The 26,883-nt window shown below is 39.6% G+C and overlaps 1 long non-coding RNA gene across 1 annotated transcript; it reads right to left on the reverse strand.

The window, feature by feature from the left end:
• Window positions 1-343: 343 nt before the first annotated feature.
• Window positions 344-25,317, reverse strand: LOC112540694 (uncharacterized). The gene is made up of 4 exons (XR_003084769.1): window positions 25,263-25,317; window positions 21,133-21,222; window positions 2,214-2,315; window positions 344-569 (listed from the first exon to the last, which is right to left on the reverse strand). It is a non-coding gene; the product is annotated as an uncharacterized LOC112540694 (long non-coding RNA).
• Between the last annotated feature and the right edge of the window lie 1,566 nt (window positions 25,318-26,883).

Consider the following 26,883-nt stretch of genomic DNA (forward strand, 5'->3'; position numbering starts at 1 on the left):
TCTGATTTGTTGGTATATTTGTCCATCAAACTGAAAGTAGGTAGTGAGGCAGAGGTTGATGAGGTGCATGATTCTGGGTATTTTGATCCTAGCATATTTGGCTAGGTTGGATGTGTTGTGTAGTACTGCTGCCATGGTTTTGTTATGAGGTGTGATGAGGTTATGAGAAGTGATGCATAAGACAACAGAGGAATGAAAAATATATAAATTGAATAACAATGATTGAAAGATTTGCACACTTTTAATGAGAAAACTGTGATAAGTTTGGATTTATTCTAAAGATTAGTAGCGTGGTAATTTCACTCATTTTTCAAAAAATATTTTAATGCTGCATTAGGGCAAATCTTTTCAAGGTACAGCATAAGAGTAACAAAAATACAAAACAATCAAAGATAAATCCAGCAGCCCCACTTTAAATCTCTTTGTAATAATTTGGTGCTCTAATAAAACCTGTTACCACACATTAATCTTTCAGCTGCACATTCAGTAACTCTTTTCTAAGGAACTCCAACAGCCGTTTAGATTTTTTTCAGCTCATTTGTGGTTGGGACAATTTTATCCAAATGTTCCTTAAAAAAAAGAAAAGAAAAGAAATAACAGTGCTATTTTCCACAGCAAACTGGGTATCCGCAACATGCCAAAAACATACTGAAAGTTTCAAAACCATAAAAATACATAGCACTAGAGAACACATAGCAATATAAGCAAAAGCAAGAAGATCACAAGAACCCAACATTCCAGTAGCTTAATTTTTTTTTTTTTTAAATGATTCCATAATAAGGCCCTCATTATGCATTGGATGGTGTAATCCCTTGCTGTTTGGGAGGGAGGTTGGGGATCTGTTGAATCCCATGGAAATGCTACTTTGTTAGTGGATAGGGATCCTGCTTGCGGGGCACCACATCCACCACTAAAACTATTCTAGATGTTGTGCAAAACTTTTCGCTGCTATCGCAATCCTAGTAATGGTGTTTTAAAAGCAGGGCTGAAGCAAGAGAGGCTGTAGATCTTCCAACCCTACTGGCACTAATCCTGTGCCACCCTTGGAGGTTCTTCACTATCGTTAGTTAATGGGGAGAGAGAAAAGAAACAGGAAATAAGTAGAAATAGGCAGGAGCCCTGTTTCCTGCCCTCATTGCAGTTGCTAGCAGAGTTGGCATATTGTGGTTGCTCCATGAGGGATCCCCCTGCCATCACAAGATATCATATCATAATATTCATATGCAAAAAAAGAGTGTTGAAGATAATACGGAGTTTGGAGGCTAAATCTTATGAAGAATGATTAAAGGGACTGGGTATGTTTCACCTAAAAAAGAGGCGGCTAAGGGGAGACATGATAGCAGCCTTCCACTACTTGAAGAGTTGTCACAGGGAAGAGGATGTAGATGTATTTTCCAGAGCTCCAAGGGTAGTACAGGAACTAATGGTTGAAAGATTTCTAGAGGGAAATCCAGACTCAAAATAAGGAGGAATTTCCTGACCATGAGACCTATTAACCAGTGGAACAGCCAGATTCCTGGAGTTGTGGGTGTTCCATTACTAAAGATTTTCAAGCAAAGTTTGGGCAGCCATTCATCTGGGATGGTATGAAGGGCAGGGGGTTGGACTAGAAGACCTTCAAAGTCTCTTCCATCCCTATACATCTATGATATCATATTCATATTCTAGCAGAGTATATCAGATCATATATTGGATCATATGATATTGTTGGGCAGACTTTTCTAGGAATCGGATTTTCACTGATCTGATTTTTGATGGTTGCACAAAAACACTCCAGTCATCCTTTATATCCTTCCTCTTCCCTTTTGTATACATTGCTACTTCCTTGTACAACTGAAGTGCCTTGTGAGTGGAATAGGAGATTGTGCTCCAGGTATTTTCTCATACAGATTAAATTGTACAATATCTATATATGGTGGTTGCCAAATGCCCTGGCTTGGAGAGATTCATTTGGTAATAATGCTCTTGGCTATGTGCCTATTGTGAGTACAAGATGAAGATCAATATAAGTTAGGGAGATCCGCCAGAAACAACATATTTAATTGGAATTAAATACAGTGAGAAGGGTGACATGGTGTTCAAGTGCCAGAAAGAAAGAATGCATGTGTTTTCCTGCTGCATATTTCATAATGTTAAAACACACAATTCATTTGAGTTACCCCTATGGTATTATCATATTAAAGCAGCTTTGGAAATTATTGTTCTCAAATTACCTGTTTTATATTTCCAGCATGGTGTTGAACATTTTAAATCTCCCAAAGTATCAGCTCTACACAGTGGTGTTATTCAGAACCTGGTGGTTTGTTTCCAGTGGCCTGCAGACATAGTTCAAATTGTTAAATACCCTTTACAGTTTTTCTATTCATCCATGGGACTGGAAGCTCCCTTGCCTCAAACTCTCTGCTAGAGCTGCCATGTTAAATTTAGCCATGAGCTCTGCAAAGGGAGCAGATTGTCCTCTGCAGTCAGGTAAACACAGAAAGGGCAATATTGATACAAGACTTTTACAGGACAATTAAACAAGTCATGAAAGAACTTCAGTTCCTAAAGCCGCTGTGAATAGAGGAAGTTAGCCAGAATCCCTTATTCCAGAGCATGCCTCAGTTTAGCCTTGAAGAACATCATTTTTAATATTCTGAGCATTTCCATAGTTTCCACAGCTTACCTTGCTTTCGGTACTCATGTTTTTGCAAGTTACACCTTTAGTCCAATAGGTCCTCTATTGGGCAGAGGTTTTCTGCCTCCTCCTGAGTTACAGTAGAGATTTTAATTTGCTAGATTGCAGTTATAGTCCTTCAACGCTCAGTTTCTCCCCAAAGAGATGTTAGGGCTCATATCAGCTGGGGAATAAATAATCTACTCTGACCTTGCACTTCTTACTCACATCTCTAAACACCTATCCCTAAGTATGAAGATACTTTCTTCTCATTTAAACATAGGAGAAATGCATCTTGCATTTGTTGCAAGACATCGTCATCTCTTTTTCCTTCATTTTGGAAACTGAAGTCAGGACTGCAAAATGATACCCACATCTGATACCCACTCTTGGACTTTGATATATGGAAAAGTACAGGTATACACCCCCAATGTATACATACCAAGCTGCTATTCAAGGGAAGGAGACAGTGAGCAGCTGAAAACTTGGCAATTTACTTGAACAAATTAAAAATGAGCCCTAACAAGAATTAAGCTGAATTTGGATGAGAACAGCCACAAATAACGTTTTAGTGAACAGCGTACACATCTCTGAAAATTAATTAGTTAAATTAGAAGAAATGGATGAGCAAATCTCATCCTTTTCATTGATCCCAGTTTGCATCTTAATAATATGCTTCAGGCAAATTAACTGTGGTCATATTAGATCAATTCTAGCTGGGCAGAGCCATGGAGGCGTTGAGAGAAATATTCAGAAGCCATTACAAAAACAAAAAGGACAGAAGCATTCCTTGAGCCCTGGGAAAGTAGAAAAGATTAGGAAGAGCCTCAGGCTGGCTCTTCCCTGATTCATGGGGTTATAAGAGGGAGGGGAGGAAAAACACAGTCAGACTTGCAAGATTCTGCTGATATCTCAATAAAGGTTAGTTCTAGTCTTCTTGTGGAGTCTGTTGCCTGATCTGGACAACTCCGAAGGGCTGACACTAGTTTAGAGATGCCACTTGAAGCTTCTAATAATTACTATTTCTAGGTTGTCTTTCTTTCTTCTGAGGTTGAGATTCCTGATGCTCTCATTCTCCTGTTTGGGAGTTGTAGGTTGTTTTACTAGCTATTCTTGGTATCTCACTCTGCATTGAAAACACAAGATAGAAACATACCAATACTAGTAGGGTGACCTTACTCGTATATTTCAGGAGGACCTGGCCATGGTCAGCTGTGGAAACTGAGCCTACATATACCACACTGCAGTGTTTGCAGTCTAGCTGGACAAGTAGAAGATGAGAGCAGAGAAGGGAGGACATGGCCATTACAGCCTATCTGATTGAGCCTGGAATGAACAAACTTAAGCAGTCAGCTGGGGATAGTTCTCCCTGGGGCTGGCTCTAGGGCAGTTCCACTTGCATAGTAGTTGGCTTCAGCAGAGAAACTGCAGTGGTAGCAATGCCCTTTGAGTTTCCCTCTGTCACCAAACCCCTTCAGGAAACAAATATGAGCTCACTGTTTCTTCAGCTCTGAAGGTAGGATGGAGCACAGTCCCAGTCTCAGGAAAATGAAATGGTAAGTCTTATTTACATGGACTCTCTTATTTGCACATACTCCCTGCCCATCTAAATCCCATAGAGTGGCTTTGGGACTGAAGGGATGATATGCATGAACTTAGCACCTGTCTCCTATGGAGGCTGATGCTGAGGGCTAGGCTGCCCTAGAAGGAGATTAGTACCATGTGTGGCCATGTGATTAAACAAGATCTTCCTTGGAACATGGTGTACTGAGGAAGAAAGGGAACTTCATGGCATAAAGGATGTTTTGAGGCTCCAAATATATGAAGGCATAGTTCCTATATGTCTCCGGTTCCTTCCTACAACTTCAAGCTGCTGACTGAAAAGAAACATTGGATAGATGTTTTCATTGTTTCTCTTCATTTCAGGCTGATAGGGAGTATTTATTTCTTCAGGGTCCAGCAAACCTTGGGGAAAGCAGGACATACTTTGTTCCAATGGTCATCTTCTCCATCTCTTGCCATCTATTTCTTAAGTGCATTCTCCCTCTGTACATACTCAGTTTTAATTTACAAGAAATCTGCAATGAATGCTGCATTTATTAATTAATAGAAGGAACACAACGTTTGGTGGCCCAGGCTCTGGTGAGCGCTGTTCCAAAGGGTGCATCAGCTTTTCCAATCTTTTGAACTGTTCTAGCAGAGAACGACAACCAAGGATAGAGGCTGGTACTTGTTCTCATATCTTGAAGCGCTCAGCAAAATCCAGTCCTTGAAATTCTGTGGTGGGGGGGGGAGGGAAGCAAAACCAGCCACCATTCCACTTTCAGCTTTAGTATTATTCCCCAACATTTTTCTTCCCATGTATTTTGAGTAGCTTTTCCTGTCCCCAACAGCTTTATGTGAGGAGGCAAAGCGTATTTTGTCTTCTGCTTTCATGGTTGTAGAATTTCCAGTTTAGGACTTGCTGCCAAGGTACGCAAGAGTCAAAGCTTGATTTGGCAAACTCTTTGCCTGGCATTGTAAGACTAACCATTCCCAAAAAGTGTTTGGGCATGTTTGATATTCAGTTTTATTTCTAGGTAATATTGTGTGTCACAGCAGTTGGCTTAAGACATCTAGACAGGATATTTTTAGCTAGGCTACTTTCTTTGTGCTTGTTATTTGATTTGAACCTATGGGCATGTCTGCATTTTGCTTATTTTGGGTCTTGGATCACCCTTCTGCTACATGAGCAGACTCAAGTTCACATGGACTGCTGTGATTATGGCAGCTAGAAAAATGGAAGTGCAGTCATGAAATGACTGTAGGAATGTACAGTTGTATGAAAGTCCATCATTCAATCGAAAACTGCCTTAAGTTGGATCCATTGCTCCATCTAGTCCACAGTTCTTTGCTCTGATTCATAGCAATAATACAAGATACCAATTACTGGGGATCTTTTAAATGTGATGGATATCCTTTACCACTGAGCTATAGTTCCACAAACCCACGTTGTTGTTTCTCTAAGAAATGACAGCTGCATGAATAACAGAAGAAAACTCAGCAGCAGAACACCTGTAGCTCAATGTTTGTGCATCTGCAGAAGATCCCAGGTTCCATTCCTGATATCTTCAGGTATCTACTACTTCCTGAAACCTTGAAGACTGTGCTTCAAAGTGCACAGGAGCACCCACATAGCACCTATCTGCTATTCCTTAGAGCAAGAATTCCTGGGGTCACAGGGGTGCCTTTAGCTGCCATGTTCTTCTGGGAAAGATTTGGTTTAAAGAGTTGCAGATAGGTGCTATGTCCACATCAGTGTGCTCTCCAAAGCACCTTTTTGCCTTTGATTATGAAGCACTGCACAGTCCTAATGAAGAGTCGCTACTAGTGCGTGCCAACTATACTGGGCTAGACAGATGAATGATCTGACTCAACAGAAGGCAAATTTCCTACGTTCCTTTTCTGAAGAGGAAAACAACCAGGCGCCCAAAACAAATTCCAGCAATGGATGTAATAATCTCTTCGACAAAAATGTATCCTTTTCCAAGAGTACACCCTGGTTCAACTTGTGATCAGGTATCGTGTGCCTCTGAAATTCATAATCTGCTGGGCAATGTTTTTCATATATTTGTTACAAATTCCATTTGCAGTTTTGATCATTCTGAGTAGATTTGTTAAAAGATTTCCATTAAGAAAAACACTCATCATGTTCTTCAAAAGAGAGACTTTGAGATACATGGCCCTGACAGATGACACATAGTATAGTTTGGAAAAACAATGACACCAGCTCTAATGAGGGTACAGGTCACTTAAAGGGAATGGGAAAACTTCAGTTAAATTCAGTAGTATTTTAAAAAAGAAAGCTCATCCCTAAGGGGCAAATCAAACTATGCTTACTAGATGGGGTGATGCATTAATATACAACTTGACTTGCAAGAACATGTTTTTAAAGCTCTGGGTTAAATGAAATGATATTCAGACCAAACTTTTACATTTTAAATTATGTAATTTGCTGCCACCAATTCATCTGTGATTCAAGGGTGGCACGTGTCTCACTACAGAGAGGCAATCTTCTATTTTAAAGTAACCCAGTCTAACTTCTATTTAAAGACAAAGTCTAAGAAAGAAGGGAAAACACTTTGCTTGCCAACTGTGAGCAACTGGATAGCAGGCCCCCAGCTCACCTGGTTATAGTCAGTCTTAACATAGTCCCTCTAGACTACGATGTCATTGATAGAACTGATTTCCATGGCTGAACCTATAAGAAGCAAGCATTTTGAAATGTTATACAGATTTCTCCACTGTGCTGTCTCTGGGGTTGGTTTGGTTTTGGGTTTTTTGGGTGTTATATTTCCTCTCCTTTGGCAGTGCATACAGGGCCATTTTGATAGGTTCTGCAGTGCCTGAATCCAGATGGTCTGTAAAAGCAACCCCTGGTAGAACTTATTTGTTGGCTTTCTATGCTACCTGTTCTCCAGGTACTCAAGGTGGCTTATATAGGGATGGCTATTGCAGCCTCTCAACAACAATAGCTCTCTGAGGATGGATAGGCTGGTCCAAAGCCACCCTCTATTCTTCATTTGGTCTTTCTTGTAGGCCAGTTTGGTTTCTCTGGTATTCAGTAAGCCTTCATGGTCTACTAGCTTCAGTGCATCTTCTTCACTGTCCTTCAGATATTCTTCTAATGCCCTTTTTTGCTTCTTCAACTGCCTGGTGTACTTGTAACATTCCATGTCCACCTATGCTCCTTGGTAAGTAGAGTCTGTCGGTATTGCTGAGTGGATGAAGGGCATGATTCATTGTCATTATTTAATCGCCTTGATGATTCCTGCCACTGAGTTTGGACTTTAAGATCTTCTTCACTCTTCTGATGTATTCACTCCTAACTTTCTACTTGACTTCAGTGTGCTTGATGTTGTCAGTCTGAAGGATGCCCAGGTATTTGTAATGATCTTCTTCATCCAGACTCTTGATGTTATTTCCATTGGGCATCTTGATTCCTTCACTATTTTTTCCCTGTTGATGGTACGGCTGGCACATTTGTCCAGCCCAAGCTGCATTGCAATATCTTGGCTGTATATCTGGACAGTGTTGAGCAGTGATTCCATTTCAGATGGTGTTTTTCCATACAGCTTCAGAACATTCATGTAAAGGAGGTGGAATAATCTGGGAGATGTTTTTGATGCCTGATAGCCATGGCCTGACTTATTCAGTATTGTTGACAGAGGAATCAATGCAATGACAAACAGTAGTGGTGATAGTGAGTCTCCTTGAAAGATTCTTCTCTTGATGTTAGTCTCTTCCAGTTTATCACCATTGACCAGCAACTGTGTCTTCCACTGTGTCATTGATCTTTGCATAAAGCTTCTGATATTTCTACTGACTCCTGTTATTTCTAGGCACTTGATTATCCAGTCATGTTGCTGTTGTTATTTTCCATTTTCTTTTTCTCTTTTTTATTTTGGTAATTATGTGAGCTGCAGTGGTTTTTTCCCCCAATGTTATACTCCAAATGAAAAAGCTAAATCATTTTGTGCCTGTAATATTGCCATCCTAAATTGTAATTAACATTGATAGAATATTGTTTCTTTCTCTTTTCTATTCTCAATATTCTAAGATATTTAACGAACAGAAGGTCAATAATTTTAAAACATATTATATGAACATCAATGTATGGAAACATCACAATGTACTAAGATTTATAACACAAAAGAAAAAGAAAAAAAACTAAAAAAAAGGAAAAGAGTAAAATTGCCTTTTTCAGGGTATCTAGAAAGTTAATTCTGTTGTAGGAGCGCTACATCTAAATCACAATAGATATGATCTAATATTTTTCAGTAATACCTAATATTAGATGTCTTTTATGGAAAGGCATGAAATGCCTAGTTTTAGGGTAATACATCACTCAGCACTATTTCTCCCTCCAAATTTCTCATCAGTTTGTATATGGCTATGTGTAGATCAGTGACTGCAGTAAGTCTTATCCTCATTTGTGAAATGGCAGGTGAAATGGCTTCTGAATGTTCTAGCTCACATTCATTGCCAGCACATGGATAAGGAATGTTCTTAGTCCTGTTGTGGTGAGGGATTTTTGATTTGTGCCCTGGCCTTCTGATTATAAATTAGTTTTGTATGTGTGTGTGTGTGTGTGTACATTTGCTGTAAGAGCCCCTTCCCTCCATGGTGAATACTCATTTAAAATTGACTGACAGTTGAAAATCATAGATCCTTGGCAATTATTGTTCTTGACAGCTGATGAGTCATTGCCATGTCACTAGACCACCCGTTCCATGCTAAAATCAGGACGACTGTATTTTCTACCCTTAAGCCACTCCATTTTGAGCTAGTTTATCTTCTAGCTTTCTAGAAGTTAACAAATGAATACATGATTTGTTGTGACATTTAATATTCTTCCTTTGATACAAGACTTCATTGCAAACAATGAAATAAAAGATACAGAGAATTTTTAGGTAGAGACTCTCCCTCTCCTGTTATTTTTATATCAGTTCCAAGATTTTGCAGTGGCTGAATATTATGTTTCCTCAAACAGAGGGAAAGCTTTTGCATTTCATTTTGTGATCATTGGAATTGCTGTTCATCACAGTGTCGCTTTACTTTTACCTTCATTTTTCAGATAGGTTTCTGGATGATTCAGCCAGTTCAAACAACGGATGACAGGGGAAGGAGGGAATTCTACTCTTATTACCCTTCAAAGAAAATAACAACACTAAGAAACTTTTGATGGCCAAAAACAAAAAAAACAAAAACAAAAACAAACCAAGGGAGTGCATTGTAATTACAAACAATCTTTTTCATCACTTGAATTTAATATGTATATAGCTGATTTACTACTCATATGCCTGACAAACATTATTAAATTCACTTCAGCTTTAGCGTGGAATATGACCATGCGATGGATCCATCTTTTCCTACCACAATGCATGGAATTCATCTTTTCTCCATTATGTTTTTCATTTCTATGAACTTATTCCTTTGGTTTCTTTCTGGCAGCAGCTGCATGTCTCTGTCTGTGCTCAGAAGCTAAGAAGGGTCAGTCCTGGTTAATAGTTGCATGGGATGCTATATGGGAATACCAGGGCTTTAGGCTAGATGAGAAACTTGAAATAACATTTTAGAAGAAGATGCAGAAAGCCTATTTTTTCTTGCTGGAGTCATATATGAACCTGTATGCCTTTTTTTCTTGCTGGAGTCATATATGAACCTGTATGCCTTTTGTTCATTACTCCTTATGTGGCAAAGGCTGTATTTCTAAATTATACATGCAGAATGTCAACCACAGCATAAGAAAGGTTTTCTCTATCTTTTCAACTAATAGCATCCTTCTGATGAAAGTACAATATGCCAAACATGAACTATATAACCTGATTGTGTTTAAAGGTATGCTGATTTTCCACCCAAAAGTACTAGATAGAGAAGACACTGGAAGTGGTTCACATTTAATTCCAACACACTGACATATCATAGCCAAGGTGGTAGTAACCAAATGCAAAAGTGGTGGGAGGAAAAACATACCGGGGACATTTCCTTAAACAAGGTGAGGAAGTCATATTTAACTGTTACTAGTTTTCTACTCAGTGGTCTGATTTCCTTCTTGCCCAGGAGATGAGCCACCTACTACTTTGGAGCAGCAAGAATGGATGACATCATCCTCAGCCCATCCCTAGGCTGCTGAGAAGGTGGCATCTACCCACGCTTTCTGGTTCTTCAGCAAAAGTAGCATTTCCCCCCCTCTCCCAGTCCAGTCTGCTTGCTGTGCTTTATTTTCTCTTGAACAAACACTTCTGTTCCAATTGGCTGGTGTGCATTTTGGTGGGCACATCCCCTGTCCCACTGTCCGCCATCAATGGCCATTTTGTACATTTTTTTTTGATGGCTTCAGTGCTGAAATGGTGAAATGTTAGCCATTAATATGTTGTGATGTTGTAATTCTTTTTAAGAGGTTCAGCAGACGAAAGGTGAAATGCTGTTTTTAACAGAGCAAAATTGATGAAAGTTCTGTCACATTTTCCCTTCTAGCCAAAGTGAAACTGGTTTTTTTTCTTCCTCCAGTCCTCAAAAGACCCACCCAAAGAAGGAACAATAATTGGTGTTTGCTTTCCTGGCTTGGGTGGGTCAGAAAAAGACACAGGAGAAACCACCAATCAGGGGTGTGGTAATCATTGTCCCAATGAAACACTCAGCTGGCCAAAGTGGAGGACAGGGTGGGAACCTGGAGAGAGATTTCTTAAGGCAGTTTGTTTCCAGCCAGTTTATGCACAGGAGACAAGTAGCAGAAGGCTGCAGTTCTGAAAACCCCATTGAATGAGCTTCATAATATAGTGTATATACATATTTGTGAAACAAAATTATTGTAAGAAACCTCAGCCCTTTAAAATTTCCAAGTCTATTTAATGTCAAGGTGTCATTTTGATCTTCAGAAATACTTGTTAATAAGATCTGGGGAATAAAGATGCCCAAACCACAGAAGTGAAATGAAGATATATTAACTAGAGTCCTTTGAAACAAAGTAATCCTGGGTCCCTGCACAGTGCAATCTAGTTACTTTTTTCTCTGTTTTTATTTATATCAATGAGCAGGTTGGTGTGGTGGTTAAGGCATCAGGCTAGAAACCAGGAGACCGGGAGTTCTAGTCCCAGCTGGGTGACCTTGGGCCAGTCACTTTCTCTCAGCCCTAGGAAGGTGGCAAGAGCAAACCACTTCCCAAATCTTGTCAAAGAAAGCTGCAGGGAATCAAGTCATTGTCTCTATTGCAATATAGGCTTCACCTCTGAGTAGCAACACATTTCTAAGGTATAATATTTTACCAGTGTTGGGTTTCCTGTATAATACTTGGTTCTGTTTATAAAATACACAGGCGGAGCATTGGTGGAAACAGATACTTTACATAGTCTGACAATTTCAAACTCTAATCCTAGATCCCAATCTAGATCTCCAGAGAGGAAACACTGCATTTTGAAATGTTTTTAGCCTGTGAGGTTTTCAAAAAAACTCTCTCTCTCTCTCCCCCTCCCTCTCTCTCTCCTGGTTCGGCAATTCAAACCTATAGCTTCAAGCTGGGCTAGAATTTCTAATATGTATTTTCTCACACAAAGAGAAAAGAGCCATTTTGCAGAACAGTGTCTGAAAGGCTTCCACCAATGCTCATGTTTGTAGTCCCCTTTTTACCTGCAGTGATGCTCAGAGAGGGGCACTAGGGGCCAGCATACCCCAACCAGGCTTCCAGTCCACTTTCATGAACATCAAAAAGCAAACACAATAGACCAAACCCTCAGCAAAGTGTGAAGTAGATGTCCTCATCCCCCTGTGTGATGAGCTGTGCACTCAAGACACTGTACTGCAATGGTCCCTCCCCTTTCTCTGTCACAAGTAGGACACATAATTATGTGAAACCATTCATGCACTAAACAGAGAAACAAAATCTTGTGCTGAGAGAGGGAAAGTGATTCCCATCACCACTCCATTTCTGTCTCCTCTTTTCTTTCTTTCCTAACTATTAATTTCAATGAAGGAGATCAGCTGAATATCTAATTCTAGGAACAATCTTTTGTTAAAATCCAAGACTTTATTTATAAAAACTGGACAGAAAAACCCAAATTAATTAATTAATTAATTAATTAATTAATTAATTAATTCATTCATTCATTCTTCCTCTCTCTCTCTCTCTCTCTCACATACACACACACCCCAACCATTTGCCATTTAACTTCTAGGAGGTCTTTCAAAGTGGCTTAGGAGTTTGAAAGAACTGTAACAACTAAGAATAGTCAGGGAAATCCCAAACCAGGAAGACTCCTTAAATGTGTCCCAGGGTCTTGGAATTAAAAACTGCAAGCAAGCCGGTCTGAAGAGACTAGTGTGGCATCACTCTGTACAAAGGGCAACATATTTTGATATGTCCATCTGCCTAAGCTTTAAGTATTACAGCTCATACTGTAGGCTTATTCCTCCCTACCCCATCCCACCTCCACCCCTGCTTCCAAATCATGGGAACTCTAAGCATATTAATGTTATGCATATGAAGATCTGTCTAGGAACTGGGCACCTGCAGATTTTCACCAGCAAAACTTACATGGATGTGTACTTCTCCCATGAAAGTGTCCTGCATCTCTCTGTAGGTAAATGCTGGACTCCATATTTGGATAACATGGGGAGAAGGTGATGCTGGGCAATGGTCTGGACATGTAATGGGCAGAAGGAATAAGCTTGAGAACAGGAGGAAGAGCCACAATGAAAACAACAGTCAGATAAAAGAAATTTGAGTCTGGGCCAAATCTGTAACCCAAATAAGTGTCTCAGACAAGACCTTCCTTAGTTCTCATACACATATGAGGGAAGGAAAGTGGGGAAGGGAGGGGAAGCACTTTTCAGACTTGCAAGATTCTGTTACTATAACCTTAGAATAAAGGTAGCATAACATGCATGACTCTGGTTTCCTATTCTGATCTACCTTGGAGGGCTGACAGGACTTGAAGCTGGTTCTAGGTGTTAATGAAATACTTGGCAAATGGTCTCCTTCCCTTCCCCATCAATATTTCCATATATCCCCAAGGCATATTGCATTTGCCACGGATAGGAACTTGAACCAGAAGTTTTGAACTGTCATTCTAAGCAACATCAGAATGGAAGCAAAGTGATTTTCATCATGTGAAACTCATATGCCTGAACCTCAAAAATAACACTTTTTGACAGACTCAGCAAGAAATAAATTTCCATTTGGAATGTCTTTTTAGTAACCCTGGCTGGATATCAGTGGTTGTAGCCCATCCTGGGCCAATAATTGTTCCTGCTCAAGCATCACAAAGTTAGGGTTTAGACTACATTGGCTCAGCATTTCCACCTTCCACAACTTGGGGTTAACAATTTTTTTACTGATTCTGTGAGGAGCAAAACCTGCATTCTACTTATAAAATTAATGCCTTTTTCTTTTAGCATGTGACATATTTTTGTAAACTGAATAGAATCACTCATGGTAGAGGTATTTGTAAGTGCCCACATTGGTGAAACAGGTTTCAGTTGTATAGGTTGACAATTCAATCCTATTCTTCTCTGTTCAGAAGTAATTTTTATTTAACTGAATGGATATGCTATCTATACCCTACCCCAGGGTTCTCCAAAGTTCTTCCAAGGGTTGAAGTTCCAAGGGACTATCCATTATTGTTGTTGTATTTATTATTATTATTCATAGTACTATTAGTTAAAGTAGTATTTATTAAATTATTTTCATAAAATAAATGTTTTGGGGTCAATGAACAATCTGAAACTTGATGAAGTGGTCGATAAGCTGAAATGTTTGGGGACCCCTCCCTACCCAGATGGGAGTGTAGGTAGGATAGGATTATTTGGCATGGTAAAAAGTCTTTTTTTTTTTTTGTTAAGATAATGATTGTGACAATTCTGTCACAAACTTCAAGGAGTCTGATAGAAAACACAGCCTTGGATTGTGTCCCATTAAACCCTCTGACTTACAGAATATTTATGATCAGCAAAAAGGAGAGGGGTTGGTCCCCCAGAAGACTCAGTATCTGCTCTGGAGCAAAGTATAAGGGTGTCGGTTACAGCAAAAACTGTAAGAGGGAAGAGAGAAGGGCTAATCTACAATGTGCAGAAGCCTGTTCGTGTGACGTGGGATTCTTTCCAATGGAAAATTACTGAACATGGCCACCACTTGTATGAAAGAAAAACGGTATAGAAAAGTATACATCATCATGCACGTTCATAAGCAGCATTCGGTTGAGGTTTCCAAAAGCAGATTCAGAATGGAATATTTGAATGCTGAGCCAGAAATTTTAGAAATATCCAAGATGCCTTCCCTCTCTGCATTCTAAAGTAGTACAATTTAAGGTGATCGTGCCATATACTTTTGCTGAAAACTTGAGTGTTGGATTCGCTTTCAGGAATAGGAGATCAAGAATATGGGGAACAGCAGAAATAACTTTTTTGTAAATTTGGCATGGCATTCAGGCCAGAGAAAACATAATGGAGAGTGGAAGGAAGCAGAAATCTGAAATAGGAGATACTTTCACAGATATTTCCATTAATTCACTTGGTTCAGGAGGGTTCCTCCATCCTTGGATTTTGCCAGGAAAACTGGACTGTATTTGAAGGCATCTGGACAAAATAAAGTCAGAAATTATAGCAGAGGTGCAATTATTTGTATAAAGAAATAAGTAAGTGGTGATACGAAAGGTCAGTGGGAGAAGTATTTGAAATTAGACTAATTTAATGAAGGAATTACAGGTGATCAGGAAATATTATTGCTCTGCTTCATTAATCTGTCAAAAATATCTTCTGTGGGAGAATTTGCTAGGATGAAAAATAGAGGAATAGATCACATAATATCCATAATGGATTCGGCAGGAGATTGGCTATGTCTGAGCACTAAATTTTAATTTATGGTGATCTACCTTATGGAATGGCAATAAAATGTGTCCCCTGGCTTGGTTTACAAGTTTTCAAAAATATATTCTGAGAGAAATAACACAAAATATATTCAGTTCTGAAGTTATATGATTGAGTTTCCCTTCATCGGCAGTTAATTTATATGTAACAAAACATGCCTGGGCTGAAGTTATAATCAAAATAGCATACTTTAATCTTAAAACAACAACGTCAGCCGTAGGGTAGAATAGTATGGACCAAAAAGCTGAATTAGGAAGGTTTCTGGGACACAGCACCCACTTGGCAATGTAAAAGAAAATATGTGGTGGGGTTGTAGATGCTCTTGTTTCTCATTGCCAGCAATACCATGCTAGAGGGACCAATGTCTCACCCAGAAATCAGCACCTTCTGATGTCCCTGGTGGATATGAGCTGTGTATTCAGACAAGGTTTGGGTAAAAATCAAACAGGCCTATGGTTCTTGGCAATTATTTCAGAACGTCATATCTCATAGAGATGCCAGCTAGTGACTTTTCAAATAGTAGTTTTCACATAAACAGGTTTCTGCTTGAATGCTTGGTAGCAAGATTCAATCAAGGCTCTTCTTCCTTTGATCCTAGGAATACCAGCTGCTATGTGTTTCCCTTCTCCTTCCAAAGATCTAGAGAACTTGTCCAGCACCAAGCAGGATAGGACAACTTGGCAGCCATGGAGACTCAACCACTGTTTGCAAAATTTCCATGGAGAAGGGGTCACTATGCCAAAATCCTTCCTGCTGTCACCTTCTACCCTGTGCCAGGTGACCTTTCAGGAACTTCAAAATATGTTCCCCATCCCAGTGATATTCACATGGAAACTTTAAAAACTGTATGCAAGGACATGACCCTTAACATCTCTGGCTCCATCCCTCACTCCCCAGGCACCTGGCTGTTGTTGTGCTTAGCATTCATGCAAGACGTTGTCTTCGCCTGATATGTTCTAAGACCACGGTCAAGGCTTAGAAAGTTCTGATTGTTAGTGACAAAGTGAACCATGCGTGCTGATTGACAGCATATGTCTGGAAATGAACTTGTGTTGAGTGCCAAGGGAAAGAGACTGGAAAAGGGGAAAGCCTTTATTTTTCTCTAGAAATGGAAACTATGCATGAGATATACATTTTGTGGGGCCATTGAAAATATTCTTTGTCATGGAATGTTAATCATATATGCTCACATACCATGCCAACCCACTTTCCTACTTCAAATCTCTTCACAAGTCTAATTACTTCCAGTCACTTTCCATTACTAATGTTCCCACCTAGTCCCCATTTCAAAAGCGTTTAATCCACCCGTTATATCTAAGGATTGGAGTGAAAGTCTAAGTCTAACTAATAAAACTAACACAATACAAAAAGCATGCTTTCCCTGCTTTTTTTCTTTTCTTAAATCTGAAATTTACAACATATATCACAGAGTAGCTTTCTCTTTTTTACTTTTGTACATTTTTTTTTGGTTTGCTGTTTGATTGGAATGAATATAACAATAGAGTGCAGGACATAAGAATAAATCCATGCTTGCGGTAACACCCATCTATTCCTTTTTCCAGTTTGTTTAGATTGTTTAAGTTGTAGACTGGCCCAGGAAGGGAATGAAATGAAATCATCCTGGGGATTTTCTGTTAGGATGACTGAACCTAAAACAGAACTGTTGTAGTGTAGAGCTGGGGTGGGCACACTGTTTGCAGCCCACCAGACCCTTTCCTCAGTTTTAGGAGCCTTACCAAATTGCATTGTAGAAATTTGTTGATACGCTTCCTTAAAACAAAAGAAAATAAAGTAATTAAGGCTGATCTCCTTTTTTCTTAACTCCCATTCTCCAAAGAAAAGGAAATGGGTTAAAAACATTGGTTCGATCACCTCTTGTGATGGAACTGGACTGGGTGTAGTTCCTGATGGCAAACGTGAGCTGGCCATGTGGTCGCAGCTGCAACTTAAGGGTTTGTAGCAAAAAGACCAAAAAGTTTATAGAATGGAGAACACATTTTTATGGCCAAAAATCATTCAGAAAACAATGAAGCAAGTTTCTGGGGAAAGAGTTGATGGAATCTTGGGGAATCCAGTGCTCTCACAAATAAAATTTGGGGCAGGAGTCAATCTTATGGAGACTTAATCAATAATCTCTGAATACCAGATACAGATAAATAGTGTACTTTTCTCCTCAGAATTGTACCCACTAAGAATTAAATCTCTGGTGGAATGGGAACAAGGAAGGAAAACTGTTCTGAGGTTGGCTTAATAATCAACAAAGGGAAAATTGGAAAAATTAATTGAGCCAGAAACTGAATTTAGATTATAATTTAGCTTCTTTTGTCCAAAATATCTAATAAAAAACTGTGGGGGAAGAATCAGAAAATGTGTGAATGAGAAATGGGCTATAGGTGTGAAATTGTTCAGGGCTGTTGGCAGTTAGCCAGCATTTCACACATAGCTGCAGCTAATCTCAAGATGCAAGGATGACTGATCTCAAGAGAACCTCTGTGCAGTGTCTTAGGGGGCTGTGGACATCTTTTCAACAAATGCTCAAATGAAGCACTTCCAGGAAGGTTACTCTGAAGCAATGGGACCTCCTTGCTTTTAAGAGCAAAGTGGCGTTGTTTCTCCTCTTTTCTGAGGCTTCTTTTGTCAACTCTGGGAACCAGAAAAGTCTTCTGACAATTCTGGTCAGTTACCAGAAGCCTCTTTTGATTATTGGAAGCACTGATTAAGACTTGAGGCAACATGAAGCAGCTCACCAAGGAGTTCTTTGCTCTGAAAAGTAGAATCATGATGCTTCCGCAGTACAGAGCCATCTTACACAGGCTTACTAATAGGGCCATCCACAGGGATTGTCAAAAAGATCCAGGTGGAACCATAACTGCGTGATTGAAGCCCCTCCCCCCTTTTATATGTGTAATTGTGCAGTTGCCATCTTGACTTTTTTGATTCCCCCCTGCTGATGCCCTGGCATACGACATTATGAGAATCTCAAGATCAGCAATACTAATCCTTGTCTGGACGTGAATCTTCACCCGAAAAGCAAGCTATTAGTTCAGCAGTGCTGGTCCTTAATTATAGGAAATAAAAAAGATATCTGAGAATCATAATGAACCAAACTAGTACGGAATATGAATGAATCTGAGTTTCTGGGGCACTGTGCTTTGCCCTGTATTCTGAGCAAATTCTGAATAATTTATGAATCTTGTAAGATTGTATGATGGGGCATAATCATCTGGGGCAATTTGGGAAGAAACAGGACTGTTTGCATGTAAACAATCAAATTTTTACTTCTAGGACATTTGAATTCTGCAAACTGAATAATATGCAAATTAAGCTCATTTCCATATATTTATGTTTTATAAATAAATACATGTTTCCTTGCTTATCGACATTTCACCACAGTGATCTAGTTTCCTTGTCAGCAATTATTTGATTTATATATTTTATTGTTTCATTATACTTGGGGAAATACTGGGCTCCAAAATTTGCTCTAAGATAAACTAGATGATATGCAAATTACACATTACTCTGCTCCTGTTTCTGATTCATTTGCTTTTTACTCAATTGTAAGCACACTGTGGCCTGATCTAAATGGGAATACCATGAACAGGGAGCGGGAAGTTCAGGGGTGACTGCAGTGTAGTCAGAAAAGTCAGAATAGTAGACATGACCTTATGATCAAACCCTTCCCTGTTTTAGGTGCAGCACATGTTACAATGGGTTGAGACTTTGATCACATGGTCATGGCCACCATCTTGGCCTTTTAAAAAAACCATCTCCCGGACCTCCCTGGGGAGTGTCATATTTCCTTTAACCCCTTTGTTTGCATTTTTCAGGAAACTGAGATCCTGTGTGGAACTGTACTGCAGATTTTCAAAAGGTCCAATGCTAGCACAAGGAGAAGGAATTTTTCATAAAGTCCCTGGAAGGAAAGATAAGGGTACCCTTCCCTGTGTGAAAGACGGGCCATGGTGTATAAGTATGTAAGAAAATCAAGAATGAGAGCATGTTCTTCACATGTGAAAATAGAAGGTCTCCTCCTCCTCCTCCTCCTCCTTCCTTTAAGTGGGGAGTTCAGGGTGAGGAACCCCTAATACTGGATGCTGTGCAGGACTGAAAAAACCATCAAGAACAGTTAAGATGACGCTTTCATCCATCTGGCTCAAGATCCAAAGAAGGTATGTATCAATAATTTTTTTTTTTTATCCACACTCAATCATTACCGATTCTGTGGCGACTGCCTGGATGAGTCCCTGCAGTTTTCAAGGCAAGGTGTTTCGGAATTGGTTTGCCATGGCCTCCTTCCCAGAGCAGAGCCCAGATGGCAAGCGCAGGAGGCGGGGTTTCCATTGCTTCGTGCCTTTTTCGGGTGTGCGCGGCTTCCGCGTTACCAGCAACTGCTCCTGTCTCCTTTGCAAGGTGCTGCCAGCATTTTTCCTCCCACCGGGGTGAGAGTCCCCATTTATCTACTTATGTAAGTTTTCGAGCTGCTGGGTTGACAGGAGCTGGGGAGGAAGCAGGAGCTCACTCTGCTGCGTGGAGCTGGGCTCGAACCGCTGAAGTGTCGACCATTTCTGGCTGGCAACTTTCAGCGTCATTAAGCCGCTACACCACTGCATCCCCTAAAATGTGTCAATAAATATCAAGCAGCGAATCCAATATTTATTTTCCATTCCCTTTTACCAAATCCAGAGCACCAAAAACATGGAATGATGTGGGCAAATGTTTCATAGAACAAATAAATATATTTTCAGTGTGATTGTATCTTTTTATATAGTTGGTGCTATAATAATACAGCATTATCATATCTCATATGGCATGTGCCTGGAGATCTGACCAGGGTGCCGAATGTGAAACATGACTAATGTTTTATTTCAGCATAAATGGAAGTAAAACATAGGTTACTTAAATTTTTAAGGGACATAATACATAGTTGTACCTTTAATGTATCCATGACCAAAAGTCCCTAAACCAAATGCTTCTTATCACATCAGCAAAAGAAAATGGACAGCCTCATCTTTATATGCTGTAAAAGATTTCTACTGAGAAAAAAGTAGATTGTGAAACATATTTCTGTTCTATTTAAAGTTACGAGTTAATTAGATATCATCTACAGAAAACCTTTCTTGTGTGTTTGAGTTTTTTTAAAAATTTTATTTTAAGAAAAAAAAAATCTTCAGAACCTGATAATAGTCGGAAAAGATTACATTTGTCCCCAAGAATAAAATAAATATAGAACTCTGCATCAAAGCAAACTCTTCATTTTCTCAGCTTCCGTTTGGTTAAGCACAGTCCAAAGATAACATAGATTGGGCTATAAATACAAGACTGGCCAAGGGAGTGCCTAGGCCTGTGATTTAAGCAAGAATAGCAGTATATTTAGAGAATCTTTGGTGATAGCTGCTCACCACTCTAAAAATATGCAAAATGGAGTCCTGGGGAATTAGGATTCCTTAAGACTGCATGGTACTCCGATAGGAACATGTTACTTTGCTCTCTCATCCACATACTCAATCACTCTATGAAGAGAATGTAGGCTCTACTTCACAGAATCCTGTGGTGGATAAGTAGGCAATTTTCGTTGCCTTCTTTATTGTTATTTTATTTTACAAATGTATACACTAGCCATTCCTAAATAGCTCTGGATGGGTTACAAAAATGTAAGTAATAATATTAACAGCACAGCTATGACTGAACTATACAGATATTCATTTATGATACCATTTAACTCTACTGACAGAAATAAGACCACCACATTTACTGAAAATCAGGCATTGAGGCTTCTTTTAAATAATTTTGTTCCAACCCCCTTTTGCATGTTGTGTAAAATCTGAAATATTCTTCCATGATCTCTCTACAATGTGGCAAGGCAGCTGATGGACCTTGGAATCACAAAGAGATGGGTCAAAGAGGTTAGTGGAACCTCAATTAAGCCTTCATACAAAGCTGCCACTTAATCTGGTTTTTACCTTAATCTCAATTAGGTTTGTGATTGTTCTCAAGTGAAATAGATGATGGCTTTATCGGTAATCCTTTAGCAAACATTCTGTCTGGCATTTATAAAATCTGGTGAAAAGACTCACTTTTTTTCCTGCTTGCACACCCCATCTTCCATCTTACTTCTGGTTAAAGAAATCAACTCTTGGACTTGTTTGTCAGGGGCTCCTGAAAATCTTGAATGGATATATTTTTTGTTAGTAGAGGCACAAACATTATGTTGAAATCATCTGCACATACTTTTTAAATTGATATAAGATTTCTCTCTCTCTCTTTTCCTAAGACACCATACTCCCCAAAGTAACCTTTGGATTTTCTCAGAAGAAAACTTATATCAAAATCATTACACAGAAAGATATGTCATTTGCTTGATAGTTTTATGAAATATGGAAATACTCCCCGGGTGATTCTGCAAAACAGTCAGCAAGATGTTTAAATATCTGTTCTTGTACATTTAGAAACAGCTGGTACACCTGCTCATGCTAGAATAATGTGAGAAAATCTTTCCACATAATGTGAAAACACAGCATGTTGACATATGGTCTAATCCTATTTGGTGCCATTCTGGGAAATAAGCATACGAGATTAGGAATTTGCGGCAGAAAGTCATAAACAACTTATGGCATTGTGAGATGATTCACCATGTATGGGTGAATCAGTGCTACTTTATTGGCACAACCATGTTTATCAATGATGTTCTAAAGAAGGCAGGTCCACAGAGAATAGGTTAAGAGCTCATATAGGGTGCTATGATGTGTGGGAAGCACATAGCTAGCACAAAGTATTGGAAGCAGATATTTAGAGTATCCATTGCCTGTTCTCAATTCATTACACTGGAGTCTTGTCTACTTCTTCTATATAAAGCCCCTAAAACCTTGGGAGAGTGTGCTAACATTAACCCCCGAGGCCATGCTCTTAATTTTTCCAAGATATATTTTTAGGAAACAAGACATACCACGAAGGGAGAGGTCTATCTGAATTTCCCTTACTTTCTCTAATCCCTTTTTCAAATTATACAGGTAGTCCTTATTTAGTGACTGCCTCCTTTAGTGACTATTTACAGTTACAACGGTGATGAAAGAGTAACTTTGCGGCCAATCCTTGCATGTTCAACCTTCACAGGTCTGTAAAGCAAAGGAAAGCTGAAGTAAGATCGTAAGCACAGTCCTGGTTTCACTTAGTGACCGCCTCACTTAACCACCGAGTTGCCAGTCCCAATTGTGGTCACTAAATGAGGACTACCTATATGCTCTGTAGGGCTTCCTGTGTCTGCCTTTATTGTAAGTAAATATGAAGCAAAGCTATGAAGTGGATGGGTCAGCCCTGTGGAAAAGGAGCATAGAGTTGACCTGGGGCATAAAGAAGGAATAAATGAACCATTCAAGGGGGACCTGCACAGTACTGAGAAAGAGGAAAATAGGAGAAAAAACTTCAGAATAACCTTGCCTTTTCTTTAATACAAAATGGGATAGAGAGAAGCTTGGACAAGCTTTCAAGATCTGGTTATTTTACCATATTACAATAAAAAGCATTCCCGGAATCCCTGCCAGGTTTGGTTCTTGACCTGGCCTACCTCAAAGGGCTGACATCAATCAATTCTCCCATCTTATTTATTTATTACATTGATATGGCTGCCCATCTGAAATACATGACTCTGGGTGGTTAGCAATATTAAAATAATAAAACCCCTCCTTAAGAGATGGCAGGACCACCCCCTTCCTTAAACAGGAGTTAACCTCTGCCAGGCCCTAGCCACATGTCCACTCCTGAGCGGTATTGCCCACCCACAGAGGACATGGATCTAACCCAGAGGTGGCTGAGCTAACAGCCACTCCACCGTACATTTCAGCAGCAGCAGCAACCAAGGCAACAAATACTGCTCCCTGCTTCTCACAGTGGCCCTACATCTACCGGGCTCTCCAGTTCTCTCCTCTTCCAAGGCCAGGGCAGTCTCTCATCATTGCTCATCTCCTGGTACAAGTTCCAGAGGTGGCTGCCAGACTGCCTGCTCACACTCTGGTACCATGGCAACCTAGAAGCCCAGATGTTCACCTCTGTCCCTGCTCTGCTGCAAGGTTCTCTTCCATCCAATCTTCCAGATCATCCTTTGCGTTGGCCTTTCTGTTGTTCTCCGCTCTTCTCAATTTGCCTTCTGGGTTTGCTCAATCTGCCCAGTTCTTCTCCACACTCACCTTGATTACTTTCAACCTTCCTCCTGGCTTCTTCCTGCTTTTTAATCCCAATCTATCTATACCTAACCCTAACCCTAACCCTGTCTTCACCTGCCTCTCCTACATGTCCAAATATATTCTTGGCCCCTTAAGCCACCACGTTTATGCTCTATAAACCAATTAAATGCATATCTCTGACCCTCAGCCTTGGGAATAGCCAACTGCTGCAGGTACTATCTTAACTTGCAGCCTTCTTCTTCTATGAAACGTCATGGTGAACTTTCCCCCCCCCCCCATCTTTTTATAATGGAAGGATCATTTTAAATTTAGAAGCATCTTCCTTTGGGGTTAATGTGGAAGTTGAAAGAAACAGTGAATGGCAACACCTCCATACTTCAGTTTGGTTGGTCAGTGACACTTCCTTCACTAAAAAGAAGTGAATTTTTATTTAGCAGTAATGGAGGGAACAGGTAAGCCTTTTGCTCTTTATGTTTTGGCTTTTATCCCTTCATTATGTGTTTCTATCACTTGCTTGATGGGTTTATGTTGCTTGTTAAAACATGGTAAAGTTAGTTCCTGGTTCTTCCTCTCTGACAGCTTAGCAAAGAATGGAAAATAAAAGTGCCTCCTGGCCAAGGGGAAGGGTTAGTTATCAAACAATCAAATTATTCTATTTTAAACGAAGATCAGTTCCAGAGCTAATTAATCTGCATGTCCTTTCCCCAATAGTGAGCAGGTCTGTTTGCTCAACTGCTGAAGTTTGCTATGGGGATCATATTGGATTACTCTCTTATGCTCACTTTTAATTAACATTTGGAGGAAATACGATAGCAATGGAAGAAAAAGCTGCTATTATAGGAGCTACTGAGCTGTGTTTAGGCTCAGTTAATATAGGGGGAGGGATAGATGGCTGGAAGGAGCCAAACACATTTTTCTTATCATAAAATGGGAGAGGGGAACAGATTTGTCCTTCGATTAAATGTGGGCAATTTCAGGAATTCCAGTACTGAAGTCTGACTTTAGATTCACACAGTCACACGCACACATATTTGTCTTTAAGGTAACTTAGCACAGAGGTAATTAAGTTTATCCTTTGTTTTTCGCAGCTAAAGTAATGCATCCTACAGTATGATGTAAGAAAGGTTGAGTGCATTACACAGCCAGTCTGTGTTGTGATCCAAGCTTGAGAGACCCTAGAATAAATATCTCTTGGGTAGACAGAGTTCTGAATTAGCATGGAGCATTACATCACAGCATTAGATACTTCCCGGCAGAATTAGATCACTGGACTGTAGGCTACTGTCACAAGTCAAAGGCATTTGCGGAAGAGTGTTCCCAGCCAGGCCTCTCCTATCTACAAAGTTTAAACAGCTTGATGTGGCCCACATTGTAGGCCTTTGTATTAAATCTGGCCGTTTAAGAGGAATCTTCCTCCACTGATGATCCAAAACAATACAGACCAATGCTTTGAATGACAGCTGTGCCTATAGAAACTGGCACAGGGCATGTAGAAGAATGTGCCTGCTTAAAAATGATCTTAAAAAAAACCTCACTTTTTAATGAGATGGGCGGTGACAAATTTGATATATAAATAAATAAAAATAAAAATCTTTCAAAATTAGTTGCTGATAAGGGTGAATAAGAAACTCTCTTTTCATAGTGTTATTCCAGTATCGCCTCCTTCCTCTGAACATTAAGACAGGCTGCAGTTGCACTCAGCCTCCCAGTTTGTAATCTGTAACCACAAAAATAAATGGAAAATTTGCTTTTGATCTGAATGTAATCTAGATAGTGCCCTATTCTACCCCAATCCTACCACATTTATCATGCCTTTTCACATTTTTGGCATATTTGTTAGTTTCCGATAGATTGATTATTATAATCTTTTGAGAAATGTCATCAAAGCTGTTTACAGTGAAATTTTAAAACATATAAAAGCAGTACTGATGGCTGCACATTACAATTCAATGCTCCAGTATTCAAATAACCTTTAAAATCTAGAGCTAAACATTTTGAAAGATGAAATTGAAAGTATGTGCACTTACTCCTTTCTAATAGGCAGAGCGAGTGGAGATGTAGATCTGGAAGCAAAACCTTGTACAGTTTCAGAATGATGCAACTAACCCAGTGAGCAGGACTCTGTACCCAGGCCTCTCCTGCAGGTTTTAATAGCTAGCTAGATTCATAACCAATCAAATGACCAGATTGCCAAGCAATAAACTATTTAAAGCTTCCAGTGTTGAACTAAGCCTGAAAAAGAATAGGCAAGCAATTTTCAACTTCCAACATTGGAGTGATTATGGTCACAATTTTGCACATCAGTTAGAAACCTAGCTGCTGAATGTTGCACTGCTTGAAGCAGCCAGATGTTCTTCAAAGATATATCCATTTGGGTACACTAGAAAAGACTAAATATGAAGTAACTAAGGCATGGATTACTGTTGGCAGAGAATGCCTACTCAAATACAGTTGCAGTTAGTGCAATAAATATTCTTGTGCAGACATAGGCCTTGCTATAGCTCCTCCTTAAAGATCCAGGAGTGAGAGTAGGTGCTCCTACTCACCTGTTAGGCCTAGCTACCATTCCAGAATGTAATGAGTCCTGAACCTTGAGCCAAAGTTTTTATGGATTTTTTTTGCTCATTCTTATCGGGTTTTATCAAGCTAATAATGGCAACTTATCCTAGGAGGAGCACTTCCAACTCATCTGGATTAAACATCCATCTCTTTTACTTCATCCAGCTGATGATTAAGATCAGGCAATTTTTTTTTTTTTTTTAGGAACTGAACAAGTTCTTCAGATTTCATCTCTTGAGGATTTTTTTTGTCCTGGAAAGAACCAAATTGGATTTTAAATTTACCAGTTGAAGAAGGAGGTCAGGTCTATGGTTCTTTGTTGACCTGCTTCCCAGCCTGTCCTTAGTGCCCAAACAGCCTGAAGTGATAGACCCGTTCTCCTACCTGATGCGGCCTTCTTAAATGTGCAGCTAGGTACAAAATCTGCACTTTCAGGGCTAAACATGCAGTCCCAAGAAGACTTGTGCAGGATAAAATCCAAGTAATGTTATCTTGTTCACTGATGAAACCAGTGGCTGATCAACAATGTGAAAGTCAAGTGAGCTTCAAACCCTGACTATATATAGCCATATTTAGTCATACTTATGGTAGAAGACTCATGCCACAGACTTCACAATTACTCTTTACAAAAGGCTCACCTACGTTTTCAAGATGAAGGGAAGACCAATATTTCAGTAGCATATCCTCTTATTTGAATGCAGTCCGTCTCAGATTTAGTCTGTGTGCGCATCAGATTTCAGCTTTAATCCCAAATTTGGCAGGGAAAGACCAGTCCAATCCCCTCGAGTACTGCTGCCCTTCAGGGTGGAAAATACTGAGGTAGGGAGACCAAAGTTCTGATGCTGGATTAGGCAGCCTCCAAGGTTCCTATTCCATGAAGCCCTGTTCCTGGCACATCATGTGAAGCTGTTAAATTTAAGGAAAAGGTGGTGTTGCCCCCCCCCCCAGTAATTCATTGTTAAAGTTGTACTGTATTTCAGTTATGAAATATTACTGCGTGCAACAAAGCATTCAGAGAAGAAAGAAGCAGGTGTGCTGCATAGATGCACACTAGGCATGCAAATTACAATTACATCCTATATTGGTGTT

Source organism: Python bivittatus, unplaced genomic scaffold (assembly GCF_059951505.1).
Source record: "Python bivittatus isolate LINGU-HERP-01145 unplaced genomic scaffold, Pbiv_v1 ctg000020_np1212, whole genome shotgun sequence".
NCBI lineage: Eukaryota > Metazoa > Chordata > Lepidosauria > Squamata > Pythonidae > Python > Python bivittatus.